The following is a 19,341-nucleotide window of genomic DNA, read 5'->3' as shown; positions in this document are numbered from 1 at the left end:
TGCAACTACTCCTTTGTACAACCTCGTACTCTAGCTATGGCTGTTTTACATTTGTGTGCATGTGCATTAGCAGGGATGTGTGTGACAGAGAAACAGACAGAGACACTTAACTGATACACAGGTTTTGCATTGGCCCTTTGGATGGCTGAATTTCACCCATAGAGACTTACTGGGCTTAGTAGCATTCCAGGATTTTACCCATGGAGCAATCCCAATGCCACTAAAACAAGTGATTGTTTGGAAACAACATCTTATAAAATAATATTTGTACTGGTTACCTGCTATCAATTCAGAAATTGTAAAATCCTGAAGGAAAGAAAAACAGTGAGAAAGTGATAAAAATATTAGATACATAAAGGACTGCTTTTTAAAATAGACTCTTACATATGCTACTCAGCAATACTATTATTATTAGGAGTTGCTCAGGGTTTCCACCCACAATAACTTTTTACATCATTTAATGTCCTGGGTGTTTTGGTCAAATTTGATATACAAGGCATCTTAATCTCAAATAGGCACTTTTAATAAATCTAAATGTATTTACACACAAAAAATCCCCCCCCAAAAGGTAAATCTAAGTACACTTCTCGTGAAAGGGAGCAGAAATAGTACATGTATATGCACATGAGAAAGCAAGAACTATTTTTTTCAGTATCAATATTCATAGGTCTGCTTACCAGTGATGGACAAGTGAAGTGCAGACAGTGAAGCAAAGAGCTTCTGATCTGAAGGATCCCACCCTTAAGTGTATTTGATGGATTGACATGCTAGAGGAAGACATGTCTCTCTCAGAATCAAGCAAAAGGAAAATTAAAAAACAGGTAACCCCTCTGGAACATTAGTCTGGCTGAAGGGATGGAAGGAATTAAGCAGAGCTGTTTGCATTTTTGCTATGGAAGCTTTTGTACTGGAGACAGAGTGAAAACAGATCAGGCTCATTGAGCTTTAGCAACTCACTCTATTGATGCAGACGATAAGCCCCATGCTAATCATCTGCCTACATAGATTTGATGACAAAGTTAGAATCTTGGATGCTGTTCATCAGAGAGACTCCCATGAGTTCCAAGATGAGAGAGTTATTCAGTGCAGCCCCAGCACATTGGTAAAGAGTTCTGGAAGACTGAGAGACAGACAGTGGAGTGGGGCTAACAGAATAGAGAGCACTTACATATTCTCTATTGTTGAAGATATCCTATGACAAGAAGTCCCACCTTTTGGTTTGCTGCAGAGGCTGAGAGAAAAAGAGACAAAAGGTAGTGAATGATGTTCTACAGTAGGTTTGCTTTTGAGTGTTGTTTATATGACATTAATTTAATTTCTTGCTATTCATACTCTGTACTGTATGTAACTGCTCTACACTTGTACATTTATTACTATGTATACTTAATAGCTTCTTTGATGCTTGAATTTGGGCTTGGGCTGATGTCAGAGGCTATGAGGGGTCCTAAGATTTCATACTGGGAATCAATTTGTTTTTTGGTTATATACCACTTTGCTATTGTTTGTGCATTGTGTCTTATTATTTTGAAACCTTGCAAGAAACTATTAGGAAGAGAAGACCACACTATTGTACTGCAGTGTATTTTGGATAACAGAGAGAGGACTTACGAGAGTGTTGGTTTACCCACTATTTCAATCACTTCTGCCTACTACACCTGGTCCACTGTTAGCATTAGGATTCCTGCTCTTCCTTCCTTTGAGTTTTAGTTATTGTTAAGTCAGGTATGTTATTTGCTTCTTTGGTTTATTAGAGCTCAGATCTATCTTAGATACTTATATGGCCCCTTATTATCACAGTATCTGAGTGCCTCACAATCTTTAATGTACTTAATCTCACAACAACACCCCCATGAAGTAGGGAAGTGCTATTGTCCCCATTTTGCAGATGGGAAGCTGGGGCACAGAGAGACAAAGTGACTTGCCCACGGTCACATGGGAAGCCTGTGGCAGAACAGTGAGTTTAACCCAAGGCTCAGACTAGACCCCTATCCACTGGTCCATCCTTCCTACTTTGTACTTCTACAGCTCTTTCTATCTGAGGGAAGTATTTGGCAAACATAGTAAGCTTCCTGAAACCTCTGTGATGTAGAAAATTATTATTATCCTAATTTTACTGTTGCAGAAACTGAGGCACGGAGGCTGATTCACAGAAAGTCGTGTAAAAAGTCTGGAATAGAAACGGTCATATGCAAAATTTACTGGTAGTTACAGTTTGCCTTCCCACTACTCTACCACACATCAGCCCTTCATCCTTTGGGCTGTGGACATTTCCTTGTCCAGCATCATGGTAACTAGGGATGTAGGCCATTTCAGAGGGTCTTTGTACCTTAGGCCCATTTAACAAACTGTTTTCTGAGTAGCTGGCCTTCCTTTTCTTCCCTTGCCCCCAACCCAAGCACATTCCACTTTTGTTTTGATAGCTAGTGCTATTGTTAATGGCTGGTTTGGGGGATTTGGGGTCATTTTTTTTATATGTGCCAACATTATTGCTGGAATGCAAACCATGCTTACTTAACAAACACCTTTTTGTTGATGAGTTGGTTATGTTGGTGTTTGCTTGATGCCTTTGAGATGCTGAAGGAAAATTTTATGTTTCCTGACATATTTGGGCCCTGATCCAAACTCCAGCAAAGTCAGATGGAGTCTTCTCAATGTGGGCTTTGGATCAGGCCTGTATAGATATTTATATTTGATGACTCTCACAGAGGGATTAATATCCATTAACTGCTGCCACCACTGGGTGGCCTTATTTTTATTTTAATGGCTGTTGAGTCTGTAATAAAATAAAGTGCATGTTGTTTTTATTGATTTTTGTCCAAATCTAAAGATTCATGTATTGCTTTTTTCTACAAGGAACTCCTCTCTCCCCGTAGCGACATGAAAAATTGCCCTGGGCCTGGGTTGGTTGGGTCTTTAATGTGGCATATAATTCTAAAATCAGGGAGTAACTATTTTAATCCATAAAGACTACTTCCAGCTTCTGGCCAGCTCCACAGAATCAGATTCCCTGGAGTCCATATGTTATATTTTCCGGTGATCTTGTTTTCAATTTTTTTAAATCTTCATCAGAAAACCTGTCTCCTTTGCTTCAAGATCTTGTTGGGAGGGGAGTTCAATATTTTTCTTTTCCTCTCCTGAGATAGAGGAATATTCTTACCTCTGTGGCTACAAATGGTTACCCTCTTTGAAGAGCTTGTTCACTGCCCATGACCTATTGCAGTAGCTTCACCCACAGAGATAGAGACTTTCCTCTTTATTCAGACCCTCCTGGCACTTACAGCTGAATCAATTTGTTTTTAGGCTCTTGTCTTTTGACAGGCGCTTATTCCTGTGGCATTCTTCCTATGAATTCTCTTGGAATCTTGCCCAGGATGTTTTTATTCCTTCCAAATTCCATTACACCCGCACTAAACCAGAATTTTAATCCTTCCCTGCTGGCAATGATGGGTTTTGTTAGAACATTGGAGATATATATTAAAGGATTTTTTCTATTCTGTTGTCCCACTTCTCATCCCTCTGTGGTAATTTGTGGAGATACTGCCTTCATGATTTACTCCATGCTGACTAGGTTGGAGGCACACATGCCTCCCATGAAACATCCAGACACAGTGAGAAAGTGTATTTATCCTCGCTGATTGGATGTTGTCCAGTTCAGAAACACAGAGAAGAACTTGAGCATTACAATGAAAACTTTTGATTAACATGAGGATATGGTGGGTAAGCTTTTGATTCATTGCAACCAAACACTGCCTGTTTAGCCAATCTAATTCATCTAGGCATTTATAATGCACTCTTCACTACAGTATCTAGGTACAACATCTATGTATTATAACCTCTAGGGCAAACAGTGCCAGGCCATTTTGCAAACACCAGTATTACAGGGAGACTTCACAAAGAAACAAGTCTTACATTTTTGCCCAGAAAGTGGCAAGATATAGGTTTGTTTTGGTCTCTGATTTTAGGGAGCTCCATGGTTGAAGGTGTTTAGCCTTGGCCCCAGAGAGCCTCCCACCAGTGCTTCATCAAGGTTAGACTAGATGATCACAATGCTCCCTTCTGACTTTATAATCTGTGAATCTATTAAAGTTACAGAAGTTAGTTAGGTGTTGCAGTTTGACTTATCAGCTTCACCCAGCTGGCTTTATGACTTGCTCAATTAACCAGAAAAATAAGTGGTATGTTAAGTGTGATCTTACTATTTATAAAAACCGTCTACATGTCTTTCCTTCATCCACATTGTCTCGGTTATATCACTTTACTAAGATTTCCTCACACTACTTACTCTGGAGATGCACGTAGGCCACTTTCTCCCTAGTAAGAATGAACCCTGACCCCTTCTCCTCACATATAAATATTCCAAGAAGTGGAAGGAATGTAGCATTTTTCACATTCACCAGCTGGCCAAAGATAGCAGTTTCTGACACCTTGATTCCCTGAGTATGTATACTTTGGAAGTGAGTTCTTAGAGTGCAGTACTACACTTTTTAACACAGGATTTTGCTTTTCCATAGACAGACAGAGCTTGTGGTCCTGGGGACCTTAAAGAGACTGAGGAAGCTATCACTTATTAAGGAGCTGAACTTTGCATAAATTCTGCTCTTTTTTTAGTCTGCTATGGAATGGGGATATACAAGCAATAAAGCTTTTGTCTGATAAATGAAACAAAGATACAGAAACACAATGCATTGGGTTGGTGTAAGGGCTAATAGAGTTTATATTTATACTAGGAGATGGTGCTTTTTATCTGCTTACCCCGCTGTCCTTTTCCATTTTTATTTTAGAGGTTAAACATCTCAGTCTAACCTAAAGAGTCAGGTAAAAAAAATTTCTGGTGGAATATGTCTGGAAGCCTCATTGTTTTTATTTGGACAGTGTCCTGATTCACAGCGCTCATGCCTCAGGCCGAACTCATTAGTCACCTAAATCAATTGACTAGAGTAAGGGTCGGCAACCTCTGGCACGCAGCTCACCAGGGTAAGCACCCTGCCGGCCCAGTTTTTTTACCTGCTGTGTCGGCAGGTTCAAACCACTGTCCCAGGCCAATGGGGGCTGCGGGAAGCGGTGCGGGCTGAGGGATGTGCTGGCCATGGCTTCCCGCCACCCCCATTGGCCTGGGACAGTGAACCGCGGCCAGCGGGAGCCGTGGTCGGCCGAACCTGCTGACGCGGCAGGTAAACAAACTGGCCCCGCCCGCCAGAGTGCTTACCCTGGCGAGCCGCGTGCCAGAGGTTGCCGACCCCTGGACTAGAGAGTCTGTATCCTTATTATTCAATGGATGACAAACAAGATTTTTTTGAAGTTGCAGTCCTTGAGAGGCTTACAGCTTTCCTTTACTGAGGTCCTAGAAACAGGACTCAATTTAAAATTAATTTGAGAAATTTGATAAGTGAAGCAGAGAGATTTTAATTCACTTTTGAGTTTTGCAACTTTATTGCCTGCTCTTTTTTTCTTTCAGAGGGTCCATTTGCTTTCATTGTTCACAATTTATTTCTTTTCCCTTTTAGACCATGGCCACAACTCAGTCTTGAACCTGTTTTTACTATGATTCTGAACTATTTAGTCTTTTGTTTTTATGCATCTACCCTGAAAACCCTTGAATTGGAAATCCATTTATTACTGTTGTTAAATACTAGTGGAGTTTGGTTAGTGAACTCTTTTTATATAGCTGTACAACTCTGTGGCTTGTACGGTTAACTGTATAATCAGATATTCCAATATCTAATAGGGGACTTATCTCTGTGGCCTTGGTTTATTTTCTGCATCTTTACATATAGTACAGCAACGGTTCCCAGCTGGTAGAATGGAAGGACACAAGACCTTGCAGGTGGGAGCATGTCATCTCCAGCTGTATATGCACTCAACCTGCAGCACATGGTGGGTGGAAAAAATCAAAGTGGGTCTGAGTTTCAAGGGTGGTCACTTTCTTTGTGCCTGTCTCTGATTGGCTCCCAGGAGGCAGCGGGAGAAGGTGGGTGCAGCAACCGTAGAGGTCAACAGAGATTGGAGGAAAGGAGCAGAAGGGGTGGGGCTAAAGCCAGCAAACAGAGAACTGGCCACAGGAACACAGAGGCACTAAGGGTACATCTACACTGGAATAAAACACAGCTGTGGCTGGCCCTGATCAGCTGACTCAAGTTCGTGGGCTCAGGCTCTGGGGATGTTTAATTGCAGTTTGAGCTGTGGCTGGGACCCCCACTCCTTGTCCCAGATCCTGGGCGATGTCTACACAGCAATTTTTACAGCCCACAGCTTGAGTCCCATGAGCCCAGATCTGCTGACTCCGGCCATCCATGAGCATTTAATTGCTGCATAAACGTACCCTCTGAGATCCTGCCACAAGGCTCCTCTCCTCCTACATTGATACACCTATTAAGAGGGAGTTGAGGCAGAGAAGTGAAGCCACCAAATAGCTGCCAATAGTTCTTGTTGAGCTGGGACAGGCCAAAGTGTTGGACTTGTTCCAAGGAACTGGTGCTCTGGTCAATGTCCCCAGACTGTCTGATAGGCAGCTGCTCAGTGACCCCTGCCCCTATTCACTGCCAGCTTCATTCAGCCGCAGGCAGCTGGCATTCTCAGCTTCTGCCACCTGCAGTTGTCTTGGGAGTTGTGCTCAGCACAGCAGAGGGGGGAATCTGGTAACCAGAGGGGAAATGAGCAGTGAGGAGAGGTGCCGATAGTGTGTGATCAAAAATAGGTCAGTCCACCACCTGCTTTAGACATAAGTCACACAAGCAGCTGCCTAGAGGCTTGTCTACGTTTAAAATGCTACAGTGGTGCAACTGCATTTCAGTGTAGACACTACTATGCTGATGTTGGCATAGGTAATCCACCACCTCAAGAAGCAGTAAGGTACACAAGGTACAGGAAAAAAATCAGATGAATGGGGAAAATGTAAGTGGGATATGAGTGAACTCAGACATAAGGCAAGGCATTGTTACAGGACAGAGACGCTGCTTCTCAGATAACTCAATAAGAGCCAATGCTGACACACACTTTTCCCCACACTAGTAGAGACCCACTGGAGGGCCTTTTACTACCAAGGGCAGAAAGGAGGAGGATCAGTTCTTGGACAACTTGCAGGATGAATCAGACTGGAAGCACATGTCTCAGCCTGTGGGATACAGACACAAACAGCAGACATAATCAGTCAGCAAGAAATGAACAGGCCAGGACCTAAAGTATGTGGTGCTTAATTACCATATGGACAATGCTGTACTCACAAGTGCTCTCACAATGTTAGCGAACACAGTTCTGCTTCTTATATCTCCTTATATGTTCCCCAATTAAAATTCAAAGTAAAAGCTTCACAGATGATTTTCTTTTTACCTTCCTGTATTGTCCAAAAACTGTTCCTGGTAATAAGTGGCAAGAGCAATGGATTGACTAGGCCTGAGCTGTACTTGTGTATATATGTGTTCATCCGCTTAGAAGAACAATCTGAAGGTCCAAGCAGCTCAACAGGGTGTAATTTCAACCCACAGCTCTGACAGCCAATAACACACACCTAGGGAAATAAGTGTATAATAAAGAGCTACTGAATCCAGTCAGAGAAAGAACGCACTGCTTTTATTAGGGTTACACAGTGGGTGACTTGGACACTTTTCTCATTTTTCTCACTTTCTCACAAATAACGTACCGTGTATATTTAAAACAAACTGGGGTGAGGTGGAGAGGAAACTATTACTGACTGAGATCTCCTCTTTCTACAGCCAGTTCACTGATCATAAACACGTTTACGTATTTACTGGAAAGACAGCTGCCTGGTCGTTTAGAGACTTCAAATGTGTGTCATGTGCTCAAGGTTCAGTCCTGCAAGGTACGGAGAGTTGATCCAGCGACACACTTCGGTACGTGAGTAGGCCTTGGCATCACTGGAACTACTTATATGCTTAAAGTTAGGCATGTGCGTAAGCATGTTGCTGGATTGGAGCCAGAGTGCTCAGCAACTTGTATGACCAGCCCCTGAGTGAATGGGAATTGGCTCCCATTATAGCTATTCAGGAAAAAGACAGTTGTTTTGCAATAGCATTTTTCAAATTTGGTTGGCTTACTTTGGAAATAATGGCTTCCCAACTGCCACTATATCCAGAACTTGCAAGGAAATGAGCTTGATGATCTGATATGTCTTTTTCTCTCTGCAGTTTCTATGATTTCAGAAGGCAACAACTGTGAGTAAAATCCTGGCCTCGCTGAAGTCGGAGGTTGGACTAGATGACCTCCTGAGGTCCCTTCCAACCCTGAGATTCTATGAAGTCAATGCTAGTTTTGCCATTGACTTAACTGGTGACAGGATTTACTCAATGGCTTGTATGCCCAAATAATCTGAAAACCACCAAACCTAATATTGTGCTAGCATTTGTAAAAGAATTAATTTTCAGGCTGAAATCATGTATGAAATGTGTCACATCTGCTTTCTAAACTCAGAAAAATATAGTTTCGTAATGAAAAGAGTAACACAAACGTCAAGCTCTGGCTTTTTCGTTATTATTATCGTCCATGACACAGTAGCAGTTTGAGCAGTGGGCATGATGAGGCCATGATAGTACAATAGATTAGTCACTTAATGAGTCTAAGGATTGGGTTTTTCTTAAGGTCAGAGCCCTAGTTCCAGGATCAGGAAGTGTGACTTTTTAAAAAAAGCAGGCTTTGACAGGGTTCTGTCCAGAGAATTTGCAGGAAAATTACCTCAAAGTCAATTGCAGTAAATCAGAATCCTCTTAATTTTGACCTGCTGTGTGACTTTCACATCTCTGTGCTGTTTCTCCCACATACACGTCTTCATTTGGCCTGGCTCCTTACATTGTACATTATTTGGGGGCAGAAAGTGCCTCTTATTACATTTGTGTACAGTCCTTAGCTCAGTGGATTCCTTACCTAGTTTGGGCCCTCTAGATGTTCCTGTAATACAACTAATGATAAATAAATAAACTTCCCTCCAGAATGCAGGAGGTGGGGGGGGGGCGATAACTGTGGGAATGTTCTCAACACCACAAGCAGGTTGAACTCTAGCTCAGGGGTTCTCAAACTTCATTGTACCACAACCCCCTTCTGACAACAAAAATTAATAAATGGACCCAGAACGGGTTGGGGGCGAGGGAGCCAAAGCCAAAGTCCAAGTGCTTCAGCCCCAGGTGGAGGGTCTGTAACCTGAGCCCTGCCACCCAGGGCTGAAGCCCTCTGGCTTTAGCTTCAGCCCCAGGTGGTGGGGCTTGGGCTTTGCCTTCAACCCCGGGCCCCAGCAAGTCTAATGCCAGCCCTGGTAACCCCATTAAAACAGGGTTGCAACAGTCTGACACCCCCTGCTCTAGCTCAATTGGTAAATTCTTTGTTAAAGGCCAGTTTTGCCCCTCCTTCTATTTTGTAGCATGAAAGCAGTGGAGAAGCAGGTGAGAAACCTGGTGGAGGAAGGGGAGTCTTCTTTTCCCCCAAATCCCCACAGAGATACTTAGGCTTGTTGGTGTTCAGAAGATTTTGGCCTTAGTGACACCACAGTGAGTCTGGAATAACTCCAGGGAAGTCGATGGAGTGACTAGATTTATGTTGGTGTAACTGTTAGCAGAATTTGACCTTATATATACATATGTCTCATACTTTCACCCCACTGGTCACTGCTTGTGACAGCGTAGCCTGCCCCCATAAAAGTGTTGGTGCCTAGGGGTCAGCCCGCCCACCCTCATCATGTGGCATGGCCCTTTAAGATTGTGGGAGGTTTTGATATGTGGCGAGACCTAGGAAACAAAGGTTTTGGTAGAAAGGACATGGTCCTGGGAATAAGTAATATTTGGGAGAAAGTCAGTTACTGTTTTTTTAAGGGCCTGGGACCAGGAGCCCTGCAGAATTAGCAGGACAAGGCTCCCCTCTCAGCTAGTTGGGGACGAGCTGGGAGAGGGGGACTAGCACATGCTGGTTCACCTTTCATAGCAGGGCAGACACCAGCAGGGGGAGGCTGCCTGGTGCACCCTCTGAGCCTGAGGAGTAATTGGGGAAGGAGAATTTGGCTAACATCCTACGACTGGCTTGAATTACAACCCAGCTCCAGGGAGGGGAAATGGGGAGTCCTGGCTTAAGAGAAAGTGACTGTTTAAAGTACAACCCCATTTCCAGGAAGACAACAAGGAGTCCGGTGGCACCTTAAAGACTAACAGATTTATTTGGGCATAAGCTTTCGCGGGTAAAAACCACTTCCAGGAAGAAGGCTGGAGGGAGCCTCTTGAATAGAGGCAAAAGAGCAGACTGGTAATCTGATATGGATCCAGAGTGGCTGTGAACTGGGGTGACTAATGAAGTGAGTTAGTCTTCATAGAAAGACTTACTAACTCAGACCCCAGGAAAGGGGTACATGTTTTGAACCAATCTAGTCTGGATAACTGATTGAAGGAACCTAGGGGGATGCTGAATGCAGTGCATCCGCAGGGCCACAAAGGGATATGGTGGATGGAAGTGCTCCCACGACACTGATCCTCTCCATTTTCTCTGTTTTACTCCCCTGAAATGATGGGTTTTTTATCAAATTGAAAACATCTCCTCTCCTTGGGGTGTCATGAGTGCTATAATGTGCATGTGTTGTATTGCCAAGTATTGCTTAGCAACAGGACCCTGTGTTCTGCCAACTTTCTTTTCATGATGTCAATCTGCATTTCACTGAAGTTGTGTGTTGGAGAATTAACTGCATGTCGGTAACGTGACCAATGAAAGTTCAAAATTTGCAGACAGACATTGCCACCAGCCCTACTTATTTATTTGCATATTTGTGGTATTTAAGATGGCATATCTGCATATTGTTAAATGACAAATTATTTATTGTTACAAGTAATTAATCAGATGAATTTTCATCAAGAAGCTGGCCATTTTGAGGATATTAAAAAAATCATAGAAAAATATCACTCTCTCAACTGTGAAAATAAATCCAACATGAAAAAAGTGTATTGCTAGCATTAGCAGTGCATAGGGATGTCCATACAGTTTTCAAAAATTAAACCATGTGATTTTAGGGAACAATGCAACTCCCACTGAGCGCAAAATCCCACCTGCAGATGTGCACTGCTGCATAGTCCTCAACTGATCCAGTAGAACTCCAGCATATGCTGTAAGAAGGGTGAGTACAGAACACGCAATAGACATTTGAGATTTTTCACATAAAAATATCATGTCAGATCTTCAGCTGGTGTAAACTGCTGTAGCCAAGCCAAGTATCATTGGAGCTGCACTTATTTATGCTTGTTATTATTATTTGTATTCCTATAGCACCCACAATGTACTAACCAGTCTCTCCCCCACACACACACCTGCTCCCAAAAGCTTAAAATTAAAAAAGACAAGCAACATATGAAAGCTGGGGAGAGGGTTGCAATCAAAATATGTACACATCTTTATACAGAATTTGTGTATGAATAATATACTTTTTGTTGTTGTTGAATACCCCATCAATTGTACCCCACTGCCCCTCAGTTTATTCTCTATTAGTTGGATAATTTTTTTTATGCATCCTGGAAGAAATGCCTCATTGATGAGGGATAGGACATAAAAGTGGGTGGATCAATTATGTATCAATTTACAGAGGGTGTTCCATTCTTAGCAGCTAGTGCAAAGAAGCAGAAATACTTATTGAAGAAATGGGTAGCCAAGCAATTGGGCACCGTTATCCCACTGAATAATAATCCCTAGCCATAACTCTTCGCTTCAAAACCAAAGCAGATGGTATCATCAATGAGGCATTAAACTGACCCTCAAATTAGTTTTGATTTAGATCCTATATTGCCCTGATGAACGAGGGAAATAGAAGCTCACTCTTTCTAATATTAGTCTTTAGTCATGCAGCAAAGGCTTGGTCTACACTTCCAAATTTTGTTGCCTACACTTATATCGGCACCCAAAAGTCGACTTAATACAAATTGGAAAAGCTTGTTCACACTAGCCCCCTTTGGAGACAGATCACATCCACATTGGGGGCACCATCATCAACAGTGTGAGCAATGCACTGTGGATATGTATCCCACAATGCAAGGCGACACTTTCTGTCGCTAGGTGTTGTGGGAAGGCGGAGCGGATCACAGTGCATCTTGGGACCGTGCTCAATGTTCCGTCATGCATTGCTTTGTGTCCCAGCCCTCCACTGGCTTCTGGCTTTCTTTCACGCCATTTTTTCAACAGCCATTCTTTGCTGTGCACCTTGGCATCTGTAGTGAAAAGAGATGGATCCCACACTTCTCTACTGTGCTCTCTTAAGTGTCATGAGGACATTGCGCATGGCAGTGCAGTTAACCATGGAATTACTGACAGGAAGACTCACAGACGCCCAGCATTCTTCGTGATATGGATAGCAGCAACTTTACATTGCTTTTGGCATTCACAGAGCAGCTGCATAGGATTGACTGTCGCTTTTGGGCTAGGGAAACTGGCACTGAATGGTGGGATCATATTGTCATGCAGGTGTGGGATGAAGAGAAGTGGCTACAGAACTTTTGGATGCATAAAGCCAGCTTCCTGGAACTGTGTGCCGAGCTGGTCCCAGGCCTGCGGTGCAAGGACACCAGAATCAGAGCTGCCCGCTTGGTAGAGAAGTGTGTGGCAATCACTGTCTGGAAGCTGGCGACTCCAGACTGCTACTGGTCAGTTGCAAATCAATCTGGACTGGGGAAGTCTACCGTTAGGGCTGCATTAATGCAATTGTGCAGGACAATAAATTCCATCCTGCTGTAAAGGACCATGATTCTAGGAAATGTGCATGAAATAGTGGGCGTCTTTGCAGAGATAGGTTCCCTAACTGTGGAGGGACGATGGCAAACATATTCCAATTTTAGCACCAAACCACCTTGCACCAATAGAAAGGGGTACTTCTCCATGGTGTTGCAGGCACTTGTGGATCACCGTGGGCATTTCACAGACATCAACATGGGGTGATCTAGAAAGGTGTATGAAGCACGCATCTTCAGGAACACCAGCCTGAACAGAAAGCTGCAAGTGGGGTCTTTCTTTCCAGAGCACAAGATTACAGTGGGGGATGTGGAAATGCCCATAGTGATCCTGGGAGACCTGGTTTACCCCTTACAACTCCTGTTCATGAAACCTTACATGGGACACCTGGACAGCAGTAAGGAGCATTTCAACAACAGGCTGAGAAGGTGCTGGATAATAGTTGAAATTGGCTTTGGCATATTAAAGGTGCGCTGGTGTTGCCTTTATGGCAGGTTAGACCTTAATGAGGAGCATATTCCCATGGTCATAGCTGCGTGCTGCAATTTGCATAATCTTTGTGAATTTAAGAACTTGGCTACTGAATTTGAGTAGCCAGATACCAGGGCTGTCAGAGGAGCCCAGAAGGTGGCAATTGAAATCAGGGAGGCTTTGAGGAAGCACTTTGACAATGAGCAGCAGCAACGCATATCTTTAGAGTAGCTTCCATGGTTCATTCCCTGTTTTTTTTCCTAGGAGGCTATGTTGACATTTGAGGCCACATATCCCAGTAAAAAAATGACTAAAATGCCTGTACATGTATTTGTAGTGATTGCAATGTGAATTTGTAGAAAACAAAATAAAGCTGATTTGCCTTTATTGATCAAGAAAAAGCACAGTGACACTCACAAAAACACAGATGCTGCTGGGAAAGGAGGGACTGGAAAAGGGAAGACCCTCACAACTGTGTGTAGGTCCAGCTGTCATTGTGAAAGTTGTGCGAGGGGGTGGAGTGATGGGGAAACTGTGGGGTCCCAGACAGCGGAAAGGAATGTGCGGGCGGAGTGGGTGAGAGGAGGCAAGTAAAGAATTGTGCATGTGCTGCAGTAGAGGTCGAGCCTGGACCTGGTCACTCTGCAGCATTATTAAAAACTTGAGCATTTCTGTTTGCTCCTCCATTACTTTTATCATCTGCTCAGTTGCGTCCCTAGAAAATGCTTGATTCTCTTTTCTGTCCTGCCTTTTGGCTTTCCAGCACTCTTTTCATTCCTTTTTCTCTGTACTGCAGCACTGCAGTATCTCCTGGAACATGTCTTTGCTGTATCTTGGCCTCTTTCTTATCTGGCGGAGACGGTCAGCAGGGGTGCATGGGGTGTTCCTGAAGGCCACAGCTGGTGAAGCACAGGGGACAATGCACAGAAGCTGGATTGTTAAATTCAAGCACAGCATTGAAACATCTCACTTATATGCACCTTTTGCAACATACCAATCACTTTCTCACTGACCCTTGCCAGGCACACATCTCTGCAAGCACCCAAAACATGGTGAGTTTTGGGAGGGGAGGGAAGGGTGCGGCACCAGGACAGAAGGCATACAGTCTTTGGTGATCTTCCAGAAAACACCGTCCTAGCCACTATGGATCTAGAAGCTCTCTACACCAACATTCCACACAAAGATGGACTACAAGCCGTCAGGAACAGTATCCTCAATAATGTCACAGCAAACCTGGTGGCTGAACTATGTGACTCTTTCCTCACCCACAACTATTTCAGATTTGGGGACAATTTATACCTTCAAGTCAGCGGGACGGCTATGGGTACCCACATGGCCCCACAGTATGCCAACATTTTTATGGCTGACTTAGAACAACGCTTATTTAGCTCTTGTGCCCTAACGCCCCAACTCTACTTGTGCTACATTGATGACATCTTCATCATCTGGACCCATGGGAAGAAGGCCTTTGAGGAATTCCATGGGGGTTTCCACAATTTCCACCCCACAATCAACCTCAGCCTGGACCAGTCCACACAAGACATCCACTTCCTAGACACTACAGTGCAAATAAGCAATGGTCACATAAACACCCCACCCTACACCAGAAACCTACTGACTGCTATACTTACAACATGCCTCCAGCTTTCACCCAGACCACATCACATGATCCATTGTCTACAGCCAAGCTCTAAGATACAACAGCATTTGCTCCGATCCCTCAGACAGAGACAAATACCTACAGGATCTCTATCAAGCATTCTTAAAACTACAATACCCACCTGGTGAAGTGAAGAAACAGATTGACAAAGCCAGAAGGGTACCCATAAGTCATCTACTACAGGACAGGCCCAACAAAGAAAGTAACAGAATGCCACTAACCATCACCTACCTGGTGGCTGAACTATGTGACTCTTTCCTCACCCACAACTATTTCAGATTTGGGGACAATTTATACCTTCAAGTCAGCGGGACGGCTATGGGTACCCACATGGCCCCACAGTATGCCAACATTTTTATGGCTGACTTAGAACAACGCTTATTTAGCTCTTGTGCCCTAACGCCCCAACTCTACTTGTGCTACATTGATGACATCTTCATCATCTGGACCCATGGGAAGAAGGCCTTTGAGGAATTCCATGGGGGTTTCCACAATTTCCACCCCACAGCCCCCAATTAAAACCGCTCCAGCGCATCATCAAGGATATATAACCTATCCTGAAGGATGATCCCTCACTCTCTCAGACCTTGGGAGATAGGCCAGTCCTTGCTTACAGACAGCCCCCGAAACTGAAGCAAATATTCACCAGCAACTACACATCACACAACAAAAATACAAACCCAGGAACCAAACCCTGCAACAAACTCCAGTGCCAACTCTGTCCGCATATCTATTCAAGGGACATCATCATAGGACCTAATCACATCAGCCACACCATCAGGGGATTGTTCACCTGCATATCTACCAATGTGATATATGACATGTGCCAGCAATGCCCCCTGCCATGTACATTGGCCAAACCAGACAGTCTCTACGCAAAAGAATAAATGCACTCAAATGTGACATCAAGAATTATAACATTAAAAAACCAGTAGAACACTTCAATCTCCCTGGACACTCAATAACAGATTTAAAAGTGGCAATTCTTCAACAAAAAAAACTTCAAAACCAAACTCCAATGAGAAACTGCAGAACTGGAATTAATTTGAAAACTGGGCATCATCAGATTAGGCCCGAATAAAGACTGGGAGTGGATGGGTCAGTACAAAAACTAATTTTCCACTGCTGATACTCACACCTTCTTGTGAGTTTGAAATGGGCCACCTTGATTGCATTGGCCTCACTAGCACTACAAAAGTGATTTCCACTCCTTCTTGTGAACTGTTGAGAATAGCCCACTTCCACCTTAATTGAATTGGCTCATTAGCACTGACCCCGCACTTAGTAAGGAACTCCCATCTTTTCATACGCTGTGTATTTATACCTCTGTACTGTATTTTACACTCCATGCATCTGATGAAGTGGGTTTTAGCCCATGAAATCTTATGCCCAAATACATTTGTTAGTCTCCAAGGTGCCACAAGGACTCCTCGTTTTGCTGATACAGACTAACACAGCTACCACTCTGAAACCAGTCTTTGAAGGGGTTGCAGTGCAGCTTTACAGGGAAATAATTGTAAAATTATCCCACACTTTTCCACAGGCAGGGATTATTCTAGCAGACATCTCTCTGCTGAGGGTAAGCAGGGAAACCAGGGTACAGCCACTGCATGCTTGTGGCTTCCACCCTGCTCTATATGCAGCTCACCTGTGTGCAGCTTTGGTCCCTACACAAGTGATTGCCAAATGGCTCGGGAAGGAACAAAGCTGCACTGCCATGCAACCTGCGGAAGAGGATTGCCAAGTACCTCCAGGAAACTTTCCTGGAGATCTCTCTGGAGGATTCCTGTGAGATCTCAGCATGCATCAACACCCTGTTCCACTGTACTGATTAGCTACATGGGGAAATGTCCAGCTCACAGAAACGCAGCCAGCCTTGTACATTTCTATACCCTGAACCTTCCTCCTCACTAAGCCACAGCCACTTACCAGGCATCTCATCTCCAGCAACTGCTGAGACTGGCTAGACACCTCAGGAGTGATGAAAAGATCCTGGCTGCCTGCCCCACCGGTCGACCCCGCCAGGAACTCCACATCCTTGTCTAGCTCCACCTCTTCATCAATAACTTCATCCTCCAGGGTTAGGTCCTCTTTCCACCGCTTCCATTCTCTCCATGGGGCTCTTGGCAGTGGAGGTGGAGTCACCACCATGGATACTGTCCAAATCCTTATAGAAATGGCAGGTTTTAGATGCAGCACCAGAGTGACAGTTTGCCTCCCTCACCTTATGGTACGCCTGCCTCAGCTCCTTTATCTTCAATCTGCACTGCTGCGTGTCCCAATCACAGCCCTTTTCACACAAGCCTCAAGAAATGTGCCCATAGATATCCCAGTTCCTATGAGTCTAGCGCAGCTGGGACTGCACAGCCTCCTCTCCCCATATAATGATTAGACCCAACAGCTCCACTGTGGTCCAGGCGGGAGAACGTTTGGTGCGATAGCCAGCCATGGTCACCTGGGAAGACATTATGAGACCTCCCCATGCCAAGCCAGCAAGCAGGAAATGGAATTTAAAATTCCTGGGATTTTCAAGGGGGAGGGGCGGATTGTTGTTTACCTGGCTGCAGGGCAGAGGAGTTCAAATTGCTGACCAGAGCAGTCAGGATGGGCATTGTGGGACACTTCCTGGAGGCCAAATAAAGTGATTAAAGCATGCGTGGGGTCTACACTAGCTCTTCATCAATAATAAAGGGAAGGGAAAAGAAAAAAGTCTCTCGTAGGGGTGGAAGTATTTTATCACCAAAAACTGGGCATTTTTTCCTGACAAAAGTCACATCGCAGTGTGTATGTACTCGCTGCTTTGTCACCAAAAGGCAGTTTTTGGTATTGGGCTCAATCCTGAAGAGTGCTGTTAAGGTATTCAGCACCTTGCAGGATCAGACCCATTTGTGAAGCTGTGATGGCACTCTGAAATGTTTGAAAGGATACCGCCGGATCCTCAGCAGCCGCTTAGCTCCATTGACTCCAACCTGATTTGCCCCAGCTCCACAGCTGACCTTATAATGTATGTTTCGTCTGCTCCTAACATTACTGTAATAAATGTTAGTATTTCTATATTCTCATTTTAATAATATTTGGATTTCTGAAATGATGCCCTGGGGTCCGTCACACAATGCACAGGCCACAGAACTACATGTCATTCTTAGAGTAACTTTTTGTTATGAAGACAAAAGGAAAATTGGTTTACTTTATTTGAATAGGATAGCAAGTACAGTGAAAAGGTTTGTTTGTGTTTTTTTTTTAAATCTGTTCTCAGTGGTGCCAGTGATGCTGCAAAATTACACCTCCAAAGCACTGCTCCTGCTTTAATAATTAAACATTTCTGGGTATTTGTTTCACGTGCTGTAAAGAGATATGAACAGAGTACAGGAGAAAGATGTTCAAAGCAAAGAACACCTGCAATTTACTGGTAGGTAATAGCCATTATCAAATGTCTCAATACCTTTAAGTGCCTGTTTGTGCCATTAAAGTGTGAAGTTTGAAAAAGATGTTCTCTGATTGAAATGTGTTGGTCAACTTGTTATGCTTAGTCCAGTGCATGCATGAAATGTTTTCCTTGAATCAGTCAACACATGCCTGTTAGAAATGTGGATGCTTTAGGCAACAATGTTTTATGCTGTCTCCATGCCTTCTTAGAACTGTAAAGAGAAGCAAAAAGAGGTGATCCCATTCTTCCCACATTTAAAATCTTTGCAAGGGTTGAGCAAATAAGCAGAAGTGGTCAAAATCACCAGGAAAATAATTCTGTCTTGTTGTTTATGGAAATCATTGTGAATGGTTTATTTATGTGTAGTTAAAGCAGAGATGACCTGACAGTGGGGGGAGGGGAGGGGAAAGAGTCAGGGCAGCCAGATTCAGCAGTGTTACTGAGCATGCTCAGTCCATGTGACCATGCTCAGTACAAGCCAAGCTGCAAATCTGGGAGGAGGGCGGGTGATCCCGCATACTCCCACATGCATTGCCTCTGCGTGAAAGATTCACAACCACAGAACTTCACCAATGTACTAGAATAGCGATTATCAAACTTTAGCAACCCAAGGACCACCATTTTGATTTAAAAATGTTTGGGGACCCTCAAACCCCCCTGCTCATCCCTTGCCCTGCCCCCTTCCCCGAGGCCATGCCCCCGATCACTCCATCCCCCCTCCCTCCATCACCTCACTCTCCCACACCCTCACTCACTTTCACCAGGCTGGGGCAGGGGTTTGGAGTGCAGGAGGGGATGAGGGCTATGGGCACTGGGAAGGAGTTTGGGTGGGTAGGGGGTGAGGGGTACAGGCTCTGGGAAAGAGTTTGGATGAGGGAGGGGGTGCGGGCTCTGGGCTGGGAGTTTGGGTGTGAGAGGGGGTGTGGGCTCTGGGAGAAAGTTTGGGTGTGGGATCTGGGCTGGAGCAGGAGGTTGGGGTGCATGAAGGGGTAAAGGGGGAGGCACTTACCTCAGGCGGCTCCCGAAATCAACCGGCACATCCCTCTGGCAGGGACTCCTAGGTGTGGGGCCAGAGGGTCTCTGCGCACTA

The sequence above is a fragment of the Mauremys mutica genome, chromosome 1 (genome assembly GCF_020497125.1).
Source record: "Mauremys mutica isolate MM-2020 ecotype Southern chromosome 1, ASM2049712v1, whole genome shotgun sequence".
Classification (NCBI taxonomy): Eukaryota; Metazoa; Chordata; order Testudines; family Geoemydidae; genus Mauremys; species Mauremys mutica.
The sequence above is the reverse complement of the archived record's forward strand: the minus strand, read 5'-3'. Positions refer to the sequence as shown.